Genomic DNA, 6570 nt, shown 5'->3' with positions numbered 1-6570 from the left:
GCACATGCTGTGCAACAAACTTGGTTGAAAGCCGGAAAGCAGAGCCAGAGGGAGGGCCAAGTGGGTGGTAATGTTGAGAGAGGAGGACGCAGGGAGGCCAGATCAGGACAAGCCTTCTACCTTCTTCTGCTAGAAATCACATTCTCCTCTAAACCCAGGACGGAAACAGTGGTGGACAAAACCGAAGGGAAAGTTATTTGTTTCTCCTGTTATGAAGTCTGGAGGTGACAGTCCATGGCTGAGATGGGGGCTCCAGAGGGTCACCAGGAATTCAGGTTCCTTATTTTCAGCTCTCCTGTTCTTGGCTCATGACTTATATCCTCAAGGTTACCTTACAGTCCCAGAGGTTGGCTGGGATTTCAACTATCACAGTTAAGTTCCAGGCAGGAATTCAGAAGTGAGATGTTACTGGAACCCCAGTGTTTTTCCTTGGGTCTGCCTGCCTGCACACACTGGCCCAAAGAAATGCATGAGAAAGAGTTTGCAAAATAGTTTAACATTGAATTGGCCAGCCTAGACACTGGGAGTTAACACTAAAAATCCGCTCCCAGATGGCTTGTAGGTAACAGATTATATGCTTAGGGCAAAATCACAAGACACCATGGGTTAGGGGTTTGGGGTCATGCTGGGGGCAAATTGATCGGAGGTGAGGAAAGGGTAATAAATCATTTCTTTAGGTCTTGAGGGCAGCTTTGAGGTTTTTCTGGAGTCCCTCTGTCCCTCTCATGGGAATGAAGCCAGGGGGTCATTTCACCTTTAGGCTCAGGAAATGAGACATAATTTAGGTCAAGATGTTTTCTTTAGCCTGCCAGAGGTCCCGACAGTGTGACTGTTATAGAATAGTAAGAAGCTAGGAAAATTCTAGGACAAGCAGAATAGGGAAACTAAGACATAGTTAAACAGCAGTTTGCACCCACCTAGTAAATCCTATCTTCCGTAAACCAGGAACACTTAAGAGTAAATGGTTTGCACTTCTCCTCCCCAATCAGAGGGTAAATAGTTTAAACACCCTCCTCAGGGAGACAGGTAACAAATCCAACAAGTGCCATTTGCCAACCACACCTAAGAACAGACAAATTGAAGAGAATGAATCTCATTTTGGTACATTAGCATAAAGCTGATGAATAGTCTATTGATTCTCCCCTAAAAGCTCCACTAAATGCCCAGCCTTTAAAACCCCTGAAAATGAAGGTTCCAGTGCACTGTCCCTCAGAGAGCATGCCTGTGCCTTTCCATTTCCTCTCTCCTTCCCCCACAGGCATGTATCCCTAACCTCTAAGGCAGTGGTTCTCAACCTGTGGGTTGCACCCCCTTTGGGGGTCAAACGACCCTTTCACAGGGGTTGCCTAAGACCATCAGAAAACACATATATAATTACATATTGTTTTTGTGATTAATCACTATGCTTTAATTATGTTCAATTTGTAACAATGAAATTGGGGGTCACAACGTGAGGAACTGTATTAAAGGGTCGTGGCATTAGGAAGGTTGAGAAACACTGGTCTAAGGGATCCCATGAGACTTGCAACCAGGGGAGCAGTGGGCAGAGGGAGCTTGTCCCGGGCTAACCCCTGAACCTGTCTCCAAGGCCCCCTTTTCTCTGACTTCCCAGTGAGCCAGAGCAGCTCAGCCTAGGCTCTCCCGTTGCTTCCTCTAATCTATGCCCGTCCTTGTTTCACTGTCCTAAGTGTGTTTTTGGTACAGTCAATACATTCTTGCTTGCTTTTCTACACTTTGTCTCTTGATTGAAACCTTTCCTTCAAGAATACAAGAACCAAAGTCTACTCGTCTTGCTGGTAACATCTTTGGTCCCAGTCGGTAACCCCAGTCATTAGGGTTTCAGGGCCATGCTGGGAGCAGATTGATCAGAGGTGAGGTACGGGTAATAAATAATTTCTTAAGGTCTTGAAGGCAACTTTGGGGTCCTTTCTGGAGTCCCTCTGTTCACTCTCATGGGAATGTAGCCAGGGGGTCATTTCAGATGTAACTTAAGGTCAAAATGTCATCTTTAGCCTGCACAGCTCCAGAGAGTGTGACCATTAGGCAAGTCCAGGCTGTGGTCTTCTGTTGCCAGAGAGAGAGAGAGAGAGAGAGAGAGATGATTTCTAGAGCTAGGATTTAAAAATAAATTTAATCAAAGTCATATGGACCCTCAGTTTCAGGAGGGTAGGGCAAGAAAGGTCACACACAGCTAGTTGTTGCTCCCTCTTACCAAGAACTTTCTTGGATTCCCACCGATTTACATCTTACTGACTACAGCTAAGTTCTAGGAAAGTTGCTTTTTTAAAAATCTTTTAAAGCCAGGCAGATTGCAATTCAAATAAAATCAGGTCCGTTATTAAGGATGATTGTGTTGTTGGTATAGTGGTATAGACCAGGGGCACAGGGAGACCTATAGGCCAGTAAGAGTTGTTGGTGCTCCGGGTGAGCTGATATTCTGAATTAAGGAGGCAACGGTAGGAATGGAAAGGAGGATCTGAAATGAGAATTGACAGAAGGGTGACGGGATCCTTGACAGCTCATCTTCCCACTTATATGCTTCAGGAGACACTTTGCCTCCTGGTCAATTTCACTTAGCAGATATTCTTTTCAATTACCTCAAGGGCATCATGAGTTAATCTCCCTAGTAAACCATGGAATAAACTAAGGCAGAGTAATTTGTATTTCTAAATCTATGTAGGATGAACATTATTTTTGAAAATTTATTTCCAAATGTACTTATTTCTCCCAAAAATCTATTTTCAAACACAGTAATATAGAGGACATTGATTAATGGGTATCAAGCATATCTGTTATAAAAGCACAGCCATTCTTCACTTATAGACACTCAAGATATACACAAGGCTTCATGTCAGAAAATAACACTCGGGAAACCATATGGATGCTTTATCTCCATGCCACAAACCATCTGAATTTCCTCTAGGTATTCCAAAAATCTTTTAAACCCAACATTTTCCCTCTCTTCAGAACATACTTATAAAAAGGCAACTTGAGGTATTTCGAGCACAGCAATTTTATTGTAAGGGAATTGGGTTGCTAGAAAAATATATCAAGAAATTTAACCATAAAGACAAGGCAATAAAAAGAAAAATAACAAACAAAAAAGACAAGGCAAAAACACTTGCGGAGGTGGTTTTCACCTGTGGAGTGAGCTCTAGTCTAGAGAGCGCAAAGGTGAGGAAGCTCACCTGGGTTGGATGATGACCAGGTTGCTCTGTGCCAGCCTCTGTGGTACAGCTGGCAGGAGCAAAACGTTGCTGGCAGCCATGAGAAGCTGGAAGCAGGCCCTGGGTGGGTGTGGGTGGAACTCAGACTCCAGAGAAGGGAGTGTGATGAAGTGTCCAGTGCACTGACGGGGAGAGGGCTGGCCAGCAGGTGCCCTTGTGGTTGCCCTGGTCCTTCCCTTTAAGGTCCAGGACCCCACACTTTGTCCCATCCCCAGCTCCTTCTCAGATGTGCCATACTATTTTGTTTGTATTCTGTTTTAGTTTCTGGCTGTTGTTTTGAATAAAACTAGCCTGCTTACCTCTGTCATGGGAGTGGGCTGCTACACTAAAGGGGGAGTGAGCATTTCTAGGGGTAAAAACCCTAAAGAACACTGGTGCAGCTCAAGGGACTTGAGTCGGGGCTGATGGCTCCCTGAACTCTCCCTACTTGGTGATTCTTCTCTCAAGACTTTGGGGAGCATCACAGCATTATCTGTAGCCATATCATGAGTCTTTCAAATACTTAAAATAGTATATGAACCAAAACCAGCATGAGGCAATCTTAGTGAGGCATAAAAACTGCATGTCGTTTTATCAATGGCCATTTTAAGAAAAAAACTAATGGGGCTGATCAGAGGATCTAGCAGTTTTTTCAATTCTTAAATGCCACATCTTAAAAAAGGAAAACAGTAGAAAAAAGGAACATTTCTGGAGACTGTAATGCGTCCCTGGCTTGTTTGTAGGAAAATCTAGTTAAGATGTAAATATCCATAAGCCATGATTTCTGGACTGGGGTTTTTCATGACACTAATACAGTCCCGGGCGTCGTAAAGGTCACAGATACCGAGGTTTCCCTTGAAGGTCACTCCTGACCACAGCAGCATCGGCAGCTCCACCAGGTGACATTCTCTTCAGCCCCCTCCCTGCGGCTCCCCTCGGAGGTGGCAGTTTATCGATGTAGCTGAAATTCAAGCACAAGGGAGAGACATACAGACAAGAAAAAAGCCGTTAATTATTTCAGAGACAGAAGAGATCCTTCATTTGGCCACAGAAATGGAGGTGAATCAGGAAATGGATGGCGTTTTTCAGGTCACATGAATCAGCGCCCCAAAATTCATCATTTTCACCGAGTGCTTGGTTGGTGTTCTCATTCTTTTACATTGTGTGCATGGCTGACATAAAAGTTTAGGGAGAGCCCTACGTTTATTTTTAAAAGAGAACTAAAGAGTTTTGTTTTGAAAGTATCACCTCTAATTCTATAATGTGATAAGAAGCTTACTATAGGAACAGTGAGCAAATGTTAAAAAAACAAATAACAAAAACACACTCAGGAACTTCATTTGGAAGAACGAAACACCTGTGGAGGCTCTAAAATAATGTGATTGCAGAGAGCCTACTTCTGTGCTGGGCCCTGAGTACTCACATCACCTCCTTTCTCTTTCAGAGCTTACAAAGGACACACCTAGGGCAGGCTCCTTTAAACTCCAAGTGAAGCGAGGGTAGCTCAGTAAAGTTAAGGAACTTTCCCTAAGTCGCAAGGTGAAATCAATGGACCTCAGCTGAGGGCCATTTCACTGTAAGGACACCCTCTAATTTACTCTTTCGTTTCTCGTCTGTCCCCAGTATTAATTTGTAAATCATTATCATTAAACATACATATTTTAACAATGCTTGGGTGTAGCCTTGTAAACTGCCCATCTAATTGACCTCTCTCCTCCACATACACATAAAGTTACATAATTTATTGAGTTAAACGTTATCTTATCAGCCCTGGGTTGTGGTGTAGAAAGCTATTTTCTTCCCACTGCTAAGCTCTCTCTGTATGCCAAGATTTTTTTTTTTTAAGTGTACACACCTTTAACTGTAATTCTGAAAGCCAAGGACAAGGATTAATTACACATCGGGATCTTTATTTCCGTCTCCCTTTGCCCTGGCGGCTGGAGGCTCCAAAGGTACCCAAGCACCTAAGGGCTGCAAAGCCAGGAGTAAGGCAATGCCCTCCCTCCCCTTCCCCCCCTACCCAGGAGCAGAGCAGCCAGGCTAGACCTTGGCAGCCTCCTCCTCCCAGGGTGCCTCCTCCTCCCAGGGCGTTCCTAGGCCTCTGTGCCACGTAGGCAAGAGAATCGGAATGTCAGGAATGGAGCTAGTGCCCCTCATGCCAAGCGCAGAACTGTTAAGCTGTTCACTAAGGTCCCCAGGAGCCAGGCAGCTGCCAGGCCTGAGTGCCCCCAACTCAACCCAGGGAAGAATGCTTCTCCAAGAGGCTCCCAGCTACTGACATTTCCTCAGAGTGAGGCCTTGAGTACCCAGGCAGCTCAGCACCAGAGAGAGAGAGAGAGAGAGAGAGAGAGAGAGAGAGAGAGAGAGAGAGAGATTGAGATTGGAGATTTTGGGCTGCACTAGGCTTCTAAGAAACCTTCAGGATTGCTTTCATTTAATTCTTTTATTAAAAACTATTTCTACAAAGTAAAAATTCAATGTCAATTTGTATTTCTATCGTCTTTCTCTTGGATATGACAGGCTATGACACACCTTCCAGCCAGTGGTGGGTTCTCTGTTGCACAGATGAGCTCAATGGCACAGTAATGGGCATACCGGCCCCTTTCCAGTATGGGGTATGTCCACAACCCGCTCTGGAGCCATTCGTGAGTGTGGGTCACAGGGACATCCTATGTCACCAGCTAAGAGAGGCCCGCGGCGGGGGGCGTCCATGCGTTTCCCTATGCAGGGGAACTTGAAAGCCACCCTCAGAGGCCCAGGCGGAGACAAAATGGCCCAGAGATACTGTCCCCACCCTCACCCAGAGGAAAAGGGACAGGCGCTGCTCTTCGGAGTTCTGAGCAGATGCTTTGCTAAAAAGTATCAAATTCTAGGAGTCTTGAAAGGTACTTTAATGCACTATTATGAATCTTTTCACCTGAGTACTTGCTCCATAGATCCCAAAGATTCTGCAAAAGTGCAACAAGTAACATTTGGCCCCAGAATTGGACGAGCTAACCTTGTCCATCCGGGAGCGCCTCTCTTAGTGCTCAACTGCCTCCCTGGTTCATCTGATTTGTTCCTGTCTCTGATTGAACTCCGCTGAAATCGACCCAAACTAGGCGGGAGGCTCACCCCACAAGTCGCTCCTCCGAGAACCCGCAGCGACTCTCGTGGTCTTTAAGTTAGAGTTTCCAGTTCAGAGCCCGAAAGAGGATGTCACACAAAAAGGGAAAAACAAAAACTCACACATCTCGGGAGTCCGAGAGGACTCCGCGGCCCCCGCCCACCCCCACACCGCTCGGCCGATTCGGCCGGGGACGCACACGTACCTGGAGCGGAGGCCGGGAGAGTGGAGCGCCACCGTCTAGGTCTCGGCCCGCGC

General features: G+C 45.8%; 1 long non-coding RNA gene across 1 annotated transcript; it reads right to left on the bottom strand.

Moving 5' to 3' along the window:
• Positions 1–2995: 2995 nt before the first annotated feature.
• On the bottom strand, positions 2996–6570 carry LOC106726890. The gene is made up of 2 exons (XR_001363016.1): positions 6518–6570; positions 2996–4167 (listed from the first exon to the last, which is right to left on the bottom strand). It is a non-coding gene; the product is annotated as an uncharacterized LOC106726890 (long non-coding RNA).

The sequence above is a fragment of the Myotis brandtii genome, unplaced genomic scaffold (genome assembly GCF_000412655.1).
Source record: "Myotis brandtii unplaced genomic scaffold, ASM41265v1 scaffold328, whole genome shotgun sequence".
Taxonomy (NCBI): domain Eukaryota; kingdom Metazoa; phylum Chordata; class Mammalia; order Chiroptera; family Vespertilionidae; genus Myotis; species Myotis brandtii.
This window is presented reverse-complemented; position numbering and strand designations above follow the sequence as displayed.